Source organism: Eleutherodactylus coqui, chromosome 7 (genome assembly GCF_035609145.1).
Source record: "Eleutherodactylus coqui strain aEleCoq1 chromosome 7, aEleCoq1.hap1, whole genome shotgun sequence".
Classification (NCBI taxonomy): domain Eukaryota; kingdom Metazoa; phylum Chordata; class Amphibia; order Anura; family Eleutherodactylidae; genus Eleutherodactylus; species Eleutherodactylus coqui.
The window spans coordinates 14,376,781-14,397,396 of NC_089843.1; positions in this window are offsets into that span (position 1 = coordinate 14,376,781).

The window sequence follows — 20,616 nt, forward strand, 5'->3', positions numbered from 1 at the left end:
AAACAGCAGGGGGGTCTTTGCCAACCAAACCTGCTGATCTACTGTTGACCCAGCCGAAGGATGGACCACAATTAGTTTGACAACTCCTTAACTGTGTGTGTGTGTGTTTCTAATAGCCTAGCTAGCTATGTTCTGGGTTTTCACTAAAAACACAGGAACTGAAACTTCTCCACCCTAATGTTCAAAGTCGAAGTATACTACTTTCCTCACCGCAGACACATTAATAACGCTTACTGTTGCCCACACCCACTTCCGGCTCGATTATTACAACTCGTTGGTTATCGGCCTCCCCTGCACCAGACTCTACCCCCTCCAATCCATCCTGAATGCGGCAGCCAGGCTCCTCTTCCTGTCCAGCCGCTACTCAGACGCCTCTGCCCTGTGCCAGTCACTGCACTGGCTGCCCGTTAATACAGGATTTAAACTTGCTACTTTCATCCACAAAGCCCTCCACAGCGCAGCGCCCCCCTACATTGTATCCCTCATCCACAGAGCAGCGCCCCCCTATATTGTATCCCTCATCCACAGTGCAGCGCCCCCCCTATATCGCCTCCCTCATCTCAATCCATCAACCAGCCCGGGCTCTCCGCTCTGCTAACGAAACCAGATTGAGCGCCCCTTTAATTCCAACTTCTCATTCCCGCCTCCAAGACTTCTCCAGAGCAGCACCAGTCCTCTGAACGCACTACCAAAGGCTACCCAGGCAATCCAGGACTCGCAGAACTTCAGGCGTGCTCTAAAAACGCACCTCTTCAGGGAGGCATACCGAATTCCCTAAACAAACCCCTCTGTACTCCGCCTGATAACATGTTTCTCCCCCACCCCCGCTCAAAAATTGTTAGATGTAAACGTGGGCAGTCTTGCACTATCCACGTGTCATTCAGCGCTAGTTTTAGCCACCTTTTGTAAGCCACTCAGAATTCATTCCATCTGCATGCAGGTCCTTCAGCGATGCATTTGTTTGCTGTACACAATGAGCGCAGTGTTGTGAGAGGGCAATGTACTCATTGTGCATACAAGGGAGAAACAATGGAATCTGCCGCCTGGTAATCTCTCCTGCAAACACTGCTACTGCGTTCACAAACTAATGAGGGAAAATACAGATGATTAGCTGCGGGTAATTATATGCAAAAATTCTGCAATGTGTTTCAGGGCCCCTACACACGGGTGGTGCGCCTTATGGCCGCACGCGGTGCAGCCGAAAATCGCATGAAAGGGAAGCGGCTGTGAACAAGTTGGTGCTGCATCTCCTGTTTAAACAGGCCGGGTGTAGCGTGTATATATGTCCCAGTGCCACATGCCATTCCCCCCCCCCCTTCCCCCGCCTCACTCGCTGCCAGCAAAGGGAGGTGGTGGGAGTTAGCATGGTAAACTTGTGCCAGTGGGGGGTGGGAGCTAGTGTGCTAATCTCCTGCTCCCTCCCTTTGCTGGCAAGGGGCGGGAGTTGAGCAGAGTTCCTGGCAGCTACCATAGGAGTCTATGGGACTGGCTGATGTATTCCAGCCAAAAGCCCTATCTCTTCCGGGCTGTGTAAAATTGGCCAGCTGGCTCGCACAACTTGTGCGCTAGCTCTTCCAGCCAACTGATTTTTAACGCCCCCAAAATTGCCCCTCTGAACAAATACATTGGCATGCAAGGCATCAGATGGTCACTGTTTTTGGCCAGCAAGACTGCCAGGATGAACCGCCCGTGTGAATGACGCCTCATCCTGTTAGTAACGAGTCCCACCAGGTCTCTAATTTAGAGATGGGGATGAGATTAAAGGGGTTCTACTAGAGTCACAAGTTCTCCTCTCCACAGGACAGGGGATACTTTGCTGATGATTGGGGGTTTCACTGCTGAGACCCCCACCGATCTCAAGAACGAGGGCCCCGTGTCTCCTGCCTGCCTCATCCCCGCAGTAAGGAGGAGACGGGAGTGCAGGTCATAGAAGTGTGACACCGCCTGGCACCCACTTAATACTTCCATCACCTCATTGAAATGAGCGCAGCACTGAGCGCCCATGTACGGCCAGCGCTCCATTCAGAGTAACGTTACTGTGGGCAGGGAAGAAAGACTTCGGACCTCCAGACCTCTGACGCCGTCCAAGTCTGTCTTTGCATTGGACATTTTCCCGGAGTACGGTTCGGTCTCCTGAACACTTTGGCTGTTGCATTTGTTTGCCCGACCCTGACTGGGACTATATTGGTGCTTCTGCTATACCAGGGATGTAGCTATAGGGGGTGCAGGGGTAGCAATTGTTACCGGGCCCTGGAACCTTAGGGGACCCAAAGGCCCCTCCATCACATAAGAAAACACCAGTATTGTAAACCGCACGTAGGAGGCAAAGGGCCCTGTTGCAGATTTGGCATTGGGGCCCAAGAGCATGGAGTTACCCCTCTGACTGTAGGGAACAGAAACGACCCTGCAGTGACAGGGGGCGGCACACCGGAGTCCTGTTCTCCAGATCGGTGGGGGCTTTATCACTGAGACCCCCACCGATCAGCAAGTTACCTCCAACTGGTTTCTACTAGAGGGGTCTGATGCGTGACGCCCGGTGGGCTCTCCACAGGATATATGTAGGGGGTGAAAATTCAAATTTTAAGTCTGTCCCAAATAAAGGCCCTTTACACGGGACGAGAATCGTTCTGGCCGCTCGCGCTCCGCAGGGTTTGAATGATAATCGGCCCACGTAAAAGAATGCAGAAAGTGAACGTCTGGAAGGGAGTCAGCGAGCGTAAAACCCGGACTACAATCGTTTGTAAACGGCAGCCATTCACTACTGAGTGTCCGCTGCTTGTAGTGAATGGGGGAAGAGCGAGGAGAGACCTCAGGTGCAGCCGCCCCCTGCTGGCCGCGCTGTGACTGATCCTGCGCTGCTCGCTCCTGTGTAACAGTACGGGGGTGAGGATACACAACACTCCTTCCTGCTAGAAGTTCTCTAATGTGGTTTATATCAACGGTATTAACAAAGGCCCCTCTGCAGCTCACGGCCGGCGCTCAAAATCCATTCAAACGAACAAAAGTGCGGGCTGACTGTTGCGTCTAACGAGGCATCCTGTAATTTTCATTAATTTTTCACTTGTTGCTCAGTTTCACCCAGCATAAAATGCATTGCTGGTCCTCTCCCTTCTCATTATGTCTAAACCCATAGGAACGTGACGCACTGAGCGACATGTCAGCGGGTCTAAACGGTCTGCACAAGCAAAAACATCTAGCGGTGCCATCACACGCTCGGTTAAACAAGAATAGTTTGCGTAAAAGGGGCATTAGAAGTTTTTGCATGATGACATCACAGGACGAGAGTGACATCTACACTGCTCCCCGCAGCTGGTCATAAGTGTTATCTATAGACTATACACCATGATGACATCACAGGACGGGGGTGACATCTACACTGCTCCCTGCAGCTGGTCATAAGTGTTGTCTATAGACTATACAGCATGATGACATCACAGGATGGGGGGTGACAGCTACACTGCTTCCCGCAGCTGGTCATAAGGGTTGTCTATAGACTATACAGCATGATGACATCACAGAAAGGGCGAGACATCTACACTACACTCTGCAGCTGGTGATGAGTGTTCTCTATAGACTATACACCATAATGACATCACAGGATGGGGGTGACATCTACACTGCTCCCTGCAGCTGGTCATAAGTGTTATCTATAGCCTATGTACCATGATGTAGACTGCGCACCATGATGACATCACAGAACGGGTTTTATTGTAGATCATACCACATGAGGACATCATAGTCCGCAGCCGGTGGAGAGCATTGCTCAAGGGCAATGATATACGATAATAATAAGTTCTATAACTTAATGTCAGCAGAACATAACGAAATGAAGCTAGTATTTCTCGCACAATATTATTACACACGAGAAGATATGGCAGGACGTATCCTTCAGCGTTTTGTTTTCTAACCATGTGCCATAGCGCAAAATTTAGACGGTAAAAAACGTGACCTTTTCAGTGGTTTTATGTTTCCGAAGTCTTTACGGCCGTCTGAAGTCCTGAGGATTTGCTATATTGTACCCAGACCCCTTCTGTATAGCTCTGCACTCATTATGCATGTGCTTTCACAGCTGCTGCCTGACACTGGTTATCTGCATTGGCCATGATCATGTATTATGCATGAGCAGATAGTGGGAAGTGTTTACCTGCTGGCATATGGAGGGGTGTGATCACTTAGCAGATGAATGGTATCAGGCAGTTGTGGTAATCGCTCAGCAGGTGCCCCAGGAATGTCTGTACAATGGCATTGTCCTGTGCTCCCCTGTACATACCTGTCATCCACCTACCTGGGAGAGGTGCTATCAGTGCAGCCAGCAGTCATCAGGTCTACAGACAGCAATATATTACATATGTAATAGGCTTAACGTATGCGCAAATACGCTTACTGCAGCCGAGCATATCTGCACATGTACAAGTTGTAAGTCTTCGTCCATGTGGAGAATTTTTACTGTTCAAACCCAGCGCTATTCTGCGCACATATATGGGGTGCAGGGACAAATGGTGTACATATATGGGGTGCAGTGATGTAGGGTGTACATATATGGCATGCAGTGACGTAGGGTGTACATATATGGGGTGCAGGGACATAGGGTGTACATATATGGGGTGCAGTGATGTAGGGTATACATATATGGGGTGCAGGGACAAAGGGTGTACATATATGGGGTGCAGTGACGTAGGGTGTACATATATGGGGTGCAGGGACAAAGGGTGTACATATATGGGGTGCAGTGACGTAGGGTGTACATATATGGGGTGCAGGGATGTGGGGTGTACATATATGGGGTACAGGGATGTGGGGTGTACATATATGGGGTGCAGTGATGTAGGGTGTACATATATGGGGTGCAGGGATGTGGGGTGTACATATATGGGGTGCAGTGATGTAGGGTGTACATATATGGGGTGCAGTGATGTAGGGTGTACATATATGGCATGCAGTGACGTAGGGTGTACATATATGGGGTGCAGTGATGTAGGGTATACATATATGGGGTGCAGGGACAAAGGGTGTACATATATGGGGTGCAGTGACGTAGGGTGTACATATATGGGGTGCAGTGACGTAGGGTGTACATATATGGGGTGCAGGGACAAAGGGTGTACATATATGGGGTGCAGTGACGTAGGGTGTACATATATGGGGTGCAGTGACGTAGGGTGTACATATATCGGGTGCAGTGACGTAGGGTGTACATATATGGGGTGCAGTGACGTAGGGTGTACATATATCGCGTGCAGTGACGTAGGGTGTATATATATGGGGTGCAGTGACGTAGGGTGTACATATACGGGGTGCAGTGATGTAGGGTGTACATATATGGGGTGCAGTGACGTAGGGTGTACATATATGGGGTGCAGTGATGTAGGGTGTACATATATGGTGTGCAGTGACGTAGCGTGTACATAGATGAGGTGCAGTGACGTAGGGTGTACATATATGGGGTGCAGGGACATAGGGTGTACATATATGGAGTGCTGGGACATAGGGTGTATATATGTGGAGTGCAGGGACATAGGGTGTACATATATGGGGCGCAGTGACGTAGGGTGTACATATATGGGGTGCAGTGACGTAGGATGTACATATATGGGGTGCAGTGATGTAGGGTATACATATATGGGGTGCAGGGACATGGGTGTACATATATGGAGTGCTGGGACATAGGGTGTACATATATGGGGTGCAGTGAGGTAGGATGTACATATATGGGGTGCAGTGATGTAGGGTATACATATATGGGGTGCAGGGACATGGGTGTACATATATGGGGTGCAGGGACGTAGCGTGTACATAGATGAGGTGCAGTGACGTAGGGTGTACATATATGGGGTGCAGTGATGTAGGGTGTACATATATGGGGTGCAGGGACGTAGGGTGAACATATATGGGGTGCAGGGATGTAGGGTGTACATATATGGGGTGCAGTGACGTAGGGTGTACATAGATGGGGTGCAGGGACATACGGTGTACATATATGGGGTGCAGTGACAAAGCGTGTACAAATATCGCGTGCAGTGACGTAGGCTATACATATATGGGGTGCAGTGATGTAGGGTGTACATATATGGGGTACAGGGACATAGGGTATACATATATGGGGTGCAGTGACGTAGGGTGTACATAGATGGGGTGCAGGGACATACGGTGTACATATATGGGGTGCAGTGACAAAGCGTGTACAAATATCGCGTGCAGTGACGTAGGCTATACATATATGGGGTGCAGTGATGTAGGGTGTACATATATGGGGTGCAGGGACATAGGGTGTACATATATGGGGTGCAGTGCTGTAGGGTGTACATATATGGGGTGCAGGGACGTAGGGTGTACATATATGGGGTGCAGAGTTGTAGGGTATACATATATGGGGTGCAGTGATGTAGGGTGTACATATTTGGGGTGCAGGGACATAGGGTGTACATATATGGGGTGCTGTGATGTAGGGTGTACATATATGGATGCAGTGACAAAGGGTGTACATATATTGTAGTTATGCAGGGTAAAATAATGTGGTGTGTAGCTATAAGGGCATGTAACACTGTATGGTGTCGACCCCTGTATGAGGCGTCAGTCACAGTCTCCCCCTGTATGAGGCGTCAGTCACAGTCGCCCCCTGTATGAGGCGTCAGTCACAGTCGCCCCCTGTATGAGGCGTCAGTCACAGTCTCCCCCTGTATGAGGCGTCAGTCACAGTCGCCCCCTGTATGAGGCGTCAGTCACAGTCGCCCCCTGTATGAAGGGTCAGTCACAGTCGCCCCCTGTATGAGGCGTCAGTCACAGTCTCCCCCTGTATGAGGCGTCAGTCACAGTCTCCCCCTGTATGAGGCGTCAGTCACAGTCTCCCCCTGTATGAGGCGTCAGTCACAGTCGCCCCCTGTATGAGGCGTCAGTCACAGTCTCCCCCTGTATGAGGCGTCAGTCACAGTCGCCCCCTGTATGAGGCGTCAGTCACAGTCTCCCCCTGTATGAGGCGTCAGTCACAGTCGCCCCCTGTATGAGGCGTCAGTCACAGTCGCCCCCTGTATGAGGCGTCAGTCACAGTCGCCCCCTGTATGAGGCGTCAGTCACAGTCGCCCCCTGTATGAGGCGTCAGTCACAGTTGCCCCATGTATGAGGCGTCAGTCACAGTTGTCCCCTGTATGAGGCGTCAGTCACAGTCGTCCCCAGTATGAGGCGTCAGTCACAGTCACCCCCTGTATGAGGCGTCAGTCACAGTCGCCCCCTGTATGAGGCGTCAGTCACAGTCGCCCCCTGTATGAGGCGTCAGTCACAGTCACCCCCTGTATGAGGCGTCAGTCACAGTTGCCCCCTGTATGAGGCGTCAGTCACAGTCGCCCCCTGTATGAGGCGTTAGTCACAGTCGCCCCCTGTATGAGGCGTCAGTCACAGTCGCCCCCTGTATGAGGCGTCAGTCACAGTCACCCCCTGTATGAGGCGTCAGTCACAGTCTCCCCCTGTATGAGGCGTCAGTCACAGTCGCCCCCTGTATGAGGCGTCAGTCACAGTCGCCCCCTGTATGAGGCGTCAGTCACAGTCTCCCCCTGTATGAGGCGTCAGTCACAGTCGCCCCCTGTATGAGGCGTCAGTCACAGTCGCCCCCTGTATGAAGGGTCAGTCACAGTCGCCCCCTGTATGAGGCGTCAGTCACAGTCTCCCCCTGTATGAGGCGTCAGTCACAGTCTCCCCCTGTATGAGGCGTCAGTCACAGTCTCCCCCTGTATGAGGCGTCAGTCACAGTCGCCCCCTGTATGAGGCGTCAGTCACAGTCTCCCCCTGTATGAGGCGTCAGTCACAGTCGCCCCCTGTATGAGGCGTCAGTCACAGTCTCCCCCTGTATGAGGCGTCAGTCACAGTCGCCCCCTGTATGAGGCGTCAGTCACAGTCGCCCCCTGTATGAGGCGTCAGTCACAGTCGCCCCCTGTATGAGGCGTCAGTCACAGTTGCCCCATGTATGAGGCGTCAGTCACAGTTGTCCCCTGTATGAGGCGTCAGTCACAGTCGTCCCCAGTATGAGGCGTCAGTCACAGTCGCCCCCTGTATGAGGCGTTAGTCACAGTCGCCCCCTGTATGAGGCGTCAGTCACAGTCGCCCCCTGTATGAGGCGTCAGTCACAGTCACCCCCTGTATGAGGCGTCAGTCACAGTTGCCCCCTGTATGAGGCGTCAGTCACAGTCGCCCCCTGTATGAGGCGTTAGTCACAGTCGCCCCCTGTATGAGGCGTCAGTCACAGTCGCCCCCTGTATGAGGCGTCAGTCACAGTCACCCCCTGTATGAGGCGTCAGTCACAGTTGCCCCCTGTATGAGGCGTCAGTCACAGTCGCCCCCTGTATGAGGCGTTAGTCACAGTCGCCCCCTGTATGAGGCGTCAGTCACAGTCGCCCCCTGTATGAAGGGTTAGTCACACTTCCCCTGTATAAGGGCGTCAGTCACAGTTGTCCCCTGTATGAGGCGTCAGTCACAGTCGCCCCCAGTATGAGGCGTCAGTCACAGTCACCCCCTGTATGAGGCGTCAGTCACAGTTGCCCCCTGTATGAGGCGTCAGTCACAGTCACCCCCTGTATGAGGCGTCAGTCACAGTCGCCCTCTGTATGAGGCGTCAGTCACAGTTGCCCCCTGTATGAGGCGTCAGTCACAGTCACCCCCTGTATGAGGCGTCAGTCACAGTCGCCCCCTGTATGAGGCGTCAGTCACAGTCCCCCCCTGTATGAAGGGTTAGTCACACTTGCCCCTGTATAAGGGCGTCAGTCACCGTCTCCCCTGTATGAGGTGTCAGTCACAGTCGCCCCCTGTATGAGGTGTCAGTCACAGTCGCCCCCTACACCACGATGACATCACAGGATGGGGGTGAAATCTACACTGCTCCCCGCAGCTGGTCAAAAGTGTTATCCATAGACTATACACCATGGTGATATTACAGGATGGGGGTGACATCTACACTGCTCCCCGCAGCTGGTCATAAGTGTTCTCTATAGACTATACACCATGATGACATCACAGGATGGGGGTGACATCTACACTGCTCCCCGCAGCTGGTCATAAGTGTTCTCTATAGACTATATACCATGATGACATCACAGGATGGGGGTGACATCTACACTGCTCCCCGCAGCTGGTCATAAGTGTTCTCTATAGACTATACACCATGATGACATCACAGGATGGGGGTGACATCTACACTGCTCCCCGCAGCTGGTCATAAGTGTTCTCTATAGACAAGACACCATGACAACATCACAGGACGGGGGTGACATCTACACTGCTCCCCGCAGCTGGTCATAAGTGTTATCTATAGACTATACACCATGATGACATCACAGGATGGGGGTGACATCTACACTGCTCCCCGCAGCTGCTCATTAGTATGGGCCCTCTTCCATGGAATAATAATTGTTCAGTGTAAACACGGCCACCGATTGAACAATGAGTGATATCACTGATCTGCATCAAATTGTCCGGCTGCATAAGAATATTTGATTTTTGTAGATTTCTATTTGCTGAACTCACATATCACCTTTATTTATCCCCGGCGGGTCCAGAAATCACTTATACCGCGTGTGTCTGTACTGTTATGTGTCTACTGACAGATCTATATGAGGGCGAATCTGAAGACGGGATCAGACACCCAGGACTGATCCCTCCAATCAGATTACCCAGATACATAATGGTGATCGCTGATGAATAACGGAGCCGTGCTCAGCCAGTAATCCTTCATACCTCAATGGGCAGAAGACAGTGAACTGGGCAATAGAAGTAGTCCGACAGCCTGTAGGTAATGTAGGTAAGTAGTCGCCTGCGGGGAGCCGCTACAAGATAGGTAAGGGCTGCCGCACTACACGTACAGGGTCAACATGAAATAAGTGACATTTGATTGATTTAACACTAATAGTTATAAGCGGATGGCCACACGGTCACACAGACGGGGGAGGGGGGGGCGGTATGAGGTGCCGTTAAAGCATAACTTTTAATATTTCTTATTAATGAAGATGTCAGACATTTGGTGAACAGTTTGTGGAAAATGCAAGAGCAGCCCTGATATCTTGTGTTATATCTGCGGTTGTTTTACGGCACCCAAACAAAGGACAAGTATGTGGGAGTTTGAAAAGTTTACAAAGTACATTTTGAGGTGTAATTGGCGGAGCGGGCGGACCTGGGGATGGGATGGAGCGTGCAGGAGGAGTGCAGAAGGTTCTACTCAAACCACATTCATAACCCCTAAATAAGCCCACTTCCCGTCTCTCTGTTGCTCCTGCTGCAGTAATGTGGTGAGGGGTGAACATTTTTTTCACCCACTGAGGGGTAACCAGTAAAATGAAGGGGAGCTACTCTTGTGCTTCATCATACGTGGTCTACCTTATCACCCGCCCCTGTGGCATGGGATATGTTGGCGAAACAACGGTGGAGGTGAGATCGCATATGGTGAAGCACAACAGTCCTATCAGAACTAGAAGTATGCAGCTACCCGTCTCACCACACTTTAGTGAAGGCAGGCATACCATCAGCCAGTTTAACTACAGGGTCATAGACCAAGTCCTGCCACCACCCATAGGGGGAGACAGAGACACTCTTTTGAAGGAATGTGAGCTGAAATGGCTCTATGAGTCGGATACAATGTCCCCAAAGAGTATATATCCCAGCCCTATAATGAATCCTTCCTGCCCGCACATTAGTATATGTGGGTGCCCAGTTTAATGGTTATATATTCTGTATATCTATGGCTGTTACACGTATATTGCTGTTTGTCTCATTCCAGTCTTTTCCCGCTCGCTTTTATGGTCATTAATAACACATATGAATAATAAATGACGCTGCAAACTAAAATAAGAGACATAATATTGAGACATAATGCCTCTGATGAGATGTCCGTGGGATGTCCGTCTTTTTAGAACGCCGGCATGGAATGGAGGCGGAGTCAGGTATGGCGAAGGAGCCCTGGCGGGAGTCAACTGGTGGTTACACACACTTGTGACAAAACTGTATGTTCATCTTTGGTTAATTGAATGTGATGTATTGTGCATATATAGCTTTAGTATGTACTGTGTTGTATTAGCTTGAAGAAGGCCAGTATGGCCGAAACGTTGTTGTCATGGTGATGGGGCAATAAAGCAGTTTTCCATCTGCATCCGCTCATGCTGCCGGTATCTCATTCATTGGACGATTTATCAATTGGAGTCTGTCTGCTTTGGATTCCTTTCCTGGCTTAGCCTGACCCGGAGTGGGACGATTACTGCTGCTACTTGAATGTTCTATTTTCTTCATATTTGGAGTCGGCACTATTATATTGTCAAGGATCAGTACAAATGGGTCAGTACTAATAGGCTGGTACTAATATGATAGGTCAGTACTAGTGGGTTGGTACTAATATAATAGGGGTCGGTAATGGACCTCGTAGCTCCAGGAAGGGTCGGGGACAGCCCTCGTAGCTCCAGGAGGGTCGGGGACAGCTCTCGTTGCTCCAGGAAGGGTTGTGGACAGCCCTCGTAGCTCCAGGAAGGACCAGGGACAGACCTCGTGGCTCCAGGAGGGGTCGGGGACAGACCTCGTAGCTCCAAAAGGGTCGGGGACAGACCTCATAGCTCCAGGAGGGGTCGGGGACAGACCTCGTGGCTCCAGGAGGGGTCGGGGACAGACCTCGTAGCTCCAGGAGGGGTCGAGGACAGACCTCGTAGCTCTAGGAGGGGTCGGGGACAGCCCTCGTAGCTCCAGGAGGGTTGGGGACAGACCTCGTAGCTCCAGGAGGGGTCGGTGACAGACCTCGTAGCTCCAGGAGGGGTTGGGGACAGACCTTGTAGCTCCAGGAAGGGTCGGAGACAGACCTCTTAGCTCCAGGACGGGTCAGGGACAGCCCTCGTAGCTCCAGGAGGGTTGGGGACAGACCTCGTAGCTCCAGGAGGGGTCGGTGACAGACCTCGTAGCTCCAGGAGGGGTTGGGGACAGACCTTGTAGCTCCAGGAAGGGTCGGAGACAGACCTCTTAGCTCCAGGACGGGTCAGGGACAGCCCTCGTAGCTCCAGGAAGGGTCGGGGACAGCCCTCGTAGCTCCAGGAGGGGTCGGGGACGGCCCTCGTAGCTCCAGCAGGGGTCGGGGACAGCCCTCGTAACTCCAGCAGGGGTCGGGGACAGCCCTCGTAGCTCCAGCAGGGGTTGGGGACAGCCCTCGTAGCTCCAGCAGGGGTCGGGGACAGATCTCGTAGCTCCAGGAGGGGTCGGGGACAGACCTCGTAGCTCCAGGAGGGGTCGGGGACAGCCCTCGTAGCTCCAGAAGGGGTCGGAGACAGACCTCGTAGCTCCAGGAAGGGTCGGAGACAGACCTCTTAGCTCCAGGACGGGTCAGGGACAGCCCTCGTAGCTCCAGGAAGGGTCGGGGACAGCCCTCGTAGCTCCAGGAGGGGTCGGGGACGGCCCTCGTAGCTCCAGCAGGGTCGGGGACGGCCCTCGTAGCTCCAGCAGGGGTCGGGGACAGCCCTCGTAGCTCCAGCAGGGGTCGGGACAGCCCTCGTAGCTCCAGCAGGGGTCAGGGACAGCCCTCGTAGCTCCAGCAGGGGTCGGGGACAGATCTCGTAGCTCCAGCAGGGGTCGGGGACAGCCCTCGTAGCTCCAGCAGGGGTCGGGACAGCCCTCGTAGCTCCAGCAGGGGTCAGGGACAGCCCTCGTAGCTCCAGCAGGGGTAGGGGACAGATCTCGTAGCTCCAGCAGGGGTCGGGGACAGATCTCGTAGCTCAGGGAGGGGTCGGGGACAGCCCTCGTAGCTCCAGCAGGGGTCGGGGACAGATCTCGTAGCTCAGGGAGGGTCGGGGACAGATCTCGTAGCTCAGGGAGGGTCGGGGACAGCCCTCCGGAGGCTGGGTGACTTCTGTTCTGTTCGCTCTGTAGTGAACGGACGCGACTTTTCGCTCACTGTGTCCGCGGCCGACAGTCACCCGAAATCGATGATTTGAGCAATTATTTGGGCGACTGTTGGCCAGTGTGAAGTTTAAATACCTCCAGCTATGGGGTGTTGATCTCATCACAGTACGGCGACCTTCACACGGGCGAGCATGATATGGAGCTCAGATAACGGGGGCTGCAGGGACACATATGGGATAGGTGAGTCAGACCGATGTCAGGAGGGCGATGACATCTAATGGCGGATGTCCATGGCCTGACCATTGTGGGGGGCATCAGACCTCTTAGCTACAGTCTGTTAGAAGAAGGGGCTATGGACACCCCAAAACAATCCACACTGCCTCCATCTGTTACTGATTGGACACCAGCGGACCCTCTTATGAGGGCATTGTGCTGTCCCTGGTCGGGGGTCTGCACTGCACTCGACACAACTTGTGGGTGGGCTTTAGAGCCTTCTCTCTCTACATGATTGTTTCAGATTCCCTGGAGGCTACATCTCCCCCTACAGGTAAACTCTGGTGCTGCAGCTTTGGACCCCGTGAGCCTCCTACCACCTATTAGCATCATTATGATATAGAAGGTAGCGTCACTGATACATTGTAACAAACCATCAGGACTGGTGGGAGATTGGTGCAGCTGATGTGTTTACCTTGAAGAGCATTGTCTAAACTGGATACAACTGTAACAAACCCTCAGCTGAGATATTTCAGTATGTATGCAAGAATGTTTCCAGTCACTGACAGCAAGCAGTGATCTTGAAAATGGTGAAAGACTGAACCAATGATTAACCCGTCTTGTACGCGGCCGCATGCACAAATATGCAGATTAACTCAACATGTTCTATTTTTTTCGCACGACCAAAATGCGCCCGCAAAATACGGAAATGTGAATGAAATCAATGGGTTCTATTGTCTATGTATGATGCGCAAATATGCCCCCGGGAAGCCGGTCTAAGGCTACATGCAGGCGAGCGCGAACCTTTGTGGGTTGGGAGGCGCACGAAACCTGCGCAAATAGAACCACCATTCTTTTGAATGGAGATATTCACAAAAAAAATAGCGCCTCGTCCTTTGCTTTCAATGGGACCTTTAAAGACATGGCATGGCGCTCGTCTGTTGTGCGCTGTACCGGACGTGCGTGAAACACAATCCACAGAAGTGATGCGACGCGTTTGAATGGCATCCACCGGGCATCCGCAGGTAAAAGGTGCGTTGGCGTTCTCAGCCCGATATGGCGCTCGCCCGTGTGAAGGTAGCCCAACAGTCTCTCCAGCTGGATTGGCAGTACAGTCGCAGAGCGTTGCTCCGGCTCGTCCAGCTTCACTACCACATTGGCGCTGCTGCGACTCGCCAGCCCTCGCGGGATCCCGTTAGACTCTTGGGGCTTATTCACACAAGCGCAGTTCTGCAGCGGCGCAGTCATCTCAATGGGTTTGTTTACATGATTTTGCGTGCGCATTTAGTTTGTACCAAAAATACTCAGCATGTTGTACTTTCGTGCGTATTGCGTCCAGGCATGGCACGTATTACACTCATTTACTTAACTGCCCATTGAAACGGGAGCGGGCTTGTGTTTCTTTGTGCATGCGAAACATCCAGTAAAACACGCACAGGGCTGCGCAAAAACACAACGCCCATTGTATAAATGTGGACGGCCGTGTGAAGCCGGCCTCAGTGTGCCCGCTGGCCCTGGTGGCTCAGTGGTTTCACTCGCAGCCTCTCTGGTGGACAGAATGCCTCTTTCCCAGCAGGTGGCGCTAAACAAGATGGCAGCGGCCCACCCTCTAGGTAGCGCTCTTGGTGCACAGACCCCATCCATAAGTCGTGTACAAAAACTACCTTGGCGATCCGGCACGCAGGAGATGCTGATTAACCCCTTCATTTCACAGGACGCAAGTTTACATCCCGGGAAAAAAAACAAAAATGGACAAAATAGTAACATAAAAACCCCTTTATTGCGCACTTTTCCCTCCTTCTCCAAATCCCGCATATTTGGTATCATTGTATCCGCAATGACCTGCACAACGGATTGAACGCGCGATTCATCCGCACGCCGAAACTGTAACTAACCGACCGAGCCAAAACGCTTATAATATTCACTGCGCCGACCAACAAATGCAATAAAAGTGATCAGGAAAGCCGTCTGTCGCACAAACAACAAGCCTCGTATGTCCGTGAGGGCCGGCAAATAAGGAAGTTACGGCTTTTGAAGAGTGGAGATGAAAATCCCCCAAAACATCGTTGTGTCCTCATGGCCACTAAGGGGTTAAAATCCAGATCTTTATTGAAAGCCCCTTTTTTTTTATACACCGCAGTCAATGCAAACCGTACGGCCGTCTGTCACCATGTGACTACAGAATAAAAAAGGGCTGAACTAAAAACTTTATTAGAAAAAAGTTTACTGTAGAAAACGTGTACAGCTGTTTTTCTACATGTCACCACCAGGAGACGCACTCATCTCTTAAATTACAGGCAATGCATTCTGGAAAACAAAAGTTGCACCTCCTACATATGGCCACTGGGTGGCGCACACATACCATAGAGGCACACTGTGCAGCTACTATGGGGCCCACAGACAAAGGGAACCCAGTCATGTTCAGTTCCACCCCCTTTCTATCGGGTGCCTGGAAACAGTACAGGACTCCCTGCCCCCGAGGAACTGACCTGCTTGAAAACAAGGGTGTTGGGAAATGTCTTAAGGGTGATGAAAGGGAAACCACAAACCAGACCCCGAGTGCCCAACCCCAGCATCTAGATAGGGGCTCATTTTTTATCTTTGCTAGGAGGCCCCCTCTTCTATATACAGCTGGTTACAGATGTAAAAGGGTGAAGATGACCTGTCTTTCACTTGTCATTCAGGGGTTAATATAGTTTAGTCCAAAGCTGGTAAAAGCAGCACATCCTTGATGCTGGGAGCTTGAGCGCCTCCTAGAGCCCATATTTACTCCTTTTAAACCAGCCAATGTCACCTCATTCCCACTCCTGCCGCCTGATTACAGGCACATCGTTGGCTCGTAAGGTGAGGCGCAGGGTGTTGTCCCCCGTGATTGGACTCTACACATTCTTTGTTCTGCTTTGTACTATTAAAAAATATTTATCCTTAAACTGGGAAAACAAAAGAATCAAATGCCAACGCCGAGGCGTCGAATGTTTATGGGGTATTCATGGTCTGTAATCCGGAAAAGGTTTCATGTTCTTTTTTGTACAATGGTGTATGGGATACCTATATTGGATACTGGAGGTGGTGGAGGACATTAAGAGACAGGGGTGAACTGTGTAACTGAATTTATTGTCATAATAACAACAACGATCTATGAATGTACTTATTAACCAGATTCATTAAGTTTTCAATAAAACGAATAGAAAAAAAAGTTAACACTGAGCTGGTCCCGCAGGAAGAGCACAGAGGTGACTGCACACAGTTGTGTCTCTTATTCTTTCTCCAATGTATTCTAATTGTAGCTGCTATTCCTACATGTGACCACCAGGTGGTGCACTGATCTCCTAAATTGCTGGCAGTATAGAGCACAGTGCGCTATATTGGAGCACTGTATGGCGCACTTGGCCGCAAGGTGTCTCAGGCCTAGAATGATCCCTACCCGCTCCACTTCTATTCACTAGTCATGATCATTGCAATGTAATACGGGGGCGATTACCGTTGGGGCGACCGATCTGGTATGCACACCCAACAGGATGCCCCATGATGAACCGTGCAGCTAGGAGGGGCGAACACCACCTAGGGCGACCGGTCGTCCAGTATCTTCGTCCAACAGACACACAATTATGAACCGGGCAGCGTGGAGGGGCGATCACCGCCTGGGCGACCAGTCAGGTATCTGCGGCCAACAGACGCCCCATGATGAACCGGGCAGCGTGGAGGGGCGATCACCGCCTGGGCGACAGGTCTGGTATCTGCGCCCAACAAACGCCCCATGACCGCCTCCTATAACTGATAGAATGTATACGGCCCCCTCCTATAACTGATATAATGTATACGGCCCCCTCCTATAACTGATATAATGTATACGGCCCCCTCCTATAACTGATATAATGTATACGGCCCCCTCCTATAACTGATATAATGTATACAGCCCCCTCCTATAACTGATAGAATGTATACGGCCCCCTCCTATAACTGATATAATGTATACGGTCACCTCCTATAACTGATATAATGTATACGGCCCCCTCCTATAACTGATATAATGTATACGGCCCCCTCCTATAACTGATATAATGTATACGGCCCCCTCCTATAACTGATATAATGTATACGGCCCCCTCCTATAACTGATATAATGTATACAGCCCCCTCCTATAACTGATAGAATGTATACAGCCCCCTCCTATAACTGATATAATGTATACGGCCCCCTCCTATAACTGATATAATGTATACGGCCCCCTCCTATAACTGATATAATGTATACGGCCCCCTCCTATAACTGATAGAATGTATACAGCCCCCTCCTATAACTGATAGAATGTATACGGCCCCCTCCTATAACTGATATAATGTATACGGCCCCCTCTTATAACTGATAGAATGTATACGGCCCCCTCCTATAACTGATATAATGTATACGGCCCCCTCCTATAACTGATATAATGTATACGGCCTCCTCCTATAACTGATATAATGTATACAGCCTCCTATAACTGATATAATGTATACGGCCCCCTCCTATAACTGATAGAATGTATACAGCCCCCTCCTATAACTGATAGAATGTATACAGCCTCCTATAACTGATATAATGTATACAGCCTCCTATAACTGATATAATGTATACGGCCCCCTCCTATAACTGATAGAATGTATGCAGCCCCCTCCTATAACTGATAGAATGTATACGGCCCCCTCCTATAACTGATAGAATGTATACAGCCTCCTATAACTGATAGAATGTATACAGCCCCCTCCTATAACTGATAGAATGTATACGGCCCCCTCCTACTACTGATATAATGTATACGGCCCCCTCCTATAACTGATAGAATGTATACGGCCCCCTCCTACTACTGATATAATGTATACGGCCCCCTCCTATAACTGATATAATGTATACAGCCTCCTATAACTGATATAATGTATACGGCCTCCTCCTTTAACTGATAGAATGTATACGGCCCCCTCCTATAACTGATATAATGTATACAGCCTCCTATAACTGATATAATGTATACGGCCTCCTCCTTTAACTGATAGAATGTATACGGCCCCCTCCTATAACTGATAGAATGTATGCAGCCCCCTCCTATAACTGATAGAATGTATACGGCCCCCTCCTATAACTGATAGAATGTATACGGCCCCCTCCTATAACTAATAGAATGTATACGGCCCCCTCCTATAACTGATAGAATGTATACGGCCCCCTCCTATAACTGATAGAATGTATACGGCCCCCTCCTATAACTGATAGAATGTATACAGCCCCCTCCTATAACTGATATAATGTATACAGCCTCCTATAACTGATATAATGTATACGGCCCCCTCCTATAACTGATATAATGTATACAGCCCCCTCCTATAACTGATATAATGTATACAGCCTCCTATAACTGATATAATGTATACGGCCCCCTCCTATAACTGATATAATGTATACGGCCCCCTCCTATAACTGATAGAATGTATACGGCCCCCTCCTATAACTGATAGAATGTATACGGCTCCCTCCTATAACTGATAGAATGTATATAACTACCTCCTATAACTGATATAATGTATACGGCCCCCTCCTATAACTGATATAATGTATACGGCCCCCTCCTATAACTGATATAATGTATACAGCCTCCTATAACTGATATAATGTATACGGCCCCCTCTTATAACTAATAGAATGTATACGGCCCCCTCTTATAACTGATATAATGTATACGGCCCCCTCCTATAACTGATATAATGTATACGGCCCCCTCCTATAACTGATATAATGTATACAGCCTCCTATAACTGATATAATGTATGCAGCCCCCTCCTATAACTGATATAATGTATACGGCCCCCTCCTATAACTGATATAATGTATACAGCCCCCTCCTATAACTGATATAATGTATGCAGCCCCCTCCTATAACTGATATAATGTATACAGCCCCCTCCTATAACTGATATAATGTATACGGCCCCCTCCTATAACTGATATAATGTATGCGGCCCCCTCCTATAACTGATAGAATGTATACAGCCTCCTATAACTGATATAATGTATACGGCCTCCTCCTATAACTGATATAATGTATACAGCCCCCTCCTATAACTGATATAATGTATACGGCCCCCTCCTATAACTGATATAATGTATACAGCCTCCTATAACTGATAGAATGTATACGGCCCCCTCCTATAACTGATATAATGTATACAGCCCCCTCCTATAACTGATATAATGTATACAGCCTCCTATAACTGATATAATGTATACGGCCCCCTCCTATAACTGATATAATGTATACGGCCCCCTCCTATAACTGATAGAATGTATACGGCCCCCTCCTATAACTGATATAATGTATACAGCCCCCTCCTATAACTGATATAATGTATACGGCCCCCTCCTATAACTGATAGAATGTATACGGCCTCCTCCTATAACTGATATAATGTATACAACCTCCTATAACTGATATAATGTATACGGCCCCCTCCTATAACTGATATAATGTATACGGCCTCCTCCTATAACTGATAGAATGTATACGGCCCCCTCCTATAACTGATATAATGTATACAGCCCCCTCCTACTACTGATATAATGTATACAGCCCCCTCCTACTACTGATATAATGTATACGGCCCCCTCCTATAACTGATATAATGTTCATGACCGCCTCCTATAACTGATAGAATGTATATGGCCTCCTCCTATAACTGATATAATGTATACAGCCCCCTCCTACTACTGATATAATGTATACGGCCCCCTCCTATAACTGATATAATGTATACGGCCCCCTCCTATAACTGATAGAATGTATAGAGCCCCCTCCTATAACTGATATAATGTATACGGCCCCCTCCTATAACTGATATAATGTATACGGCCCCCTCTTATAACTGATAGAATGTATACGGCCTCCTATAACTGATATAATGTATACAGCCCCCTCCTATAACTGATAGAATGTATACGGCCCCCTCCTATAACTGATAGAATGTATACAGCCTCCTATAACTGATATAATGTATACGGCCTCCTCCTATAACTGATATAATGTATACAGCCCCCTCCTATAACTGATATAATGTATACGGCCCCCTCCTATAACTGATATAATGTATACAGCCTCCTATAACTGATAGAATGTATACGGCCCCCTCCTATAACTGATATAATGTATACAGCCCCCTCCTATAACTGATATAATGTATACAGCCTCCTATAACTGATATAATGTATACGGCCCCCTCCTATAACTGATATAATGTATACGGCCCCCTCCTATAACTGATAGAATGTATACGGCCCCCTCCTATAACTGATATAATGTATACAGCCCCCTCCTATAACTGATATAATGTATACGGCCCCCTCCTATAACTGATAGAATGTATACGGCCTCCTCCTATAACTGATATAATGTATACAACCTCCTATAACTGATATAATGTATACGGCCCCCTCCTATAACTGATATAATGTATACGGCCTCCTCCTATAACTGATAGAATGTATACGGCCCCCTCCTATAACTGATATAATGTATACAGCCCCCTCCT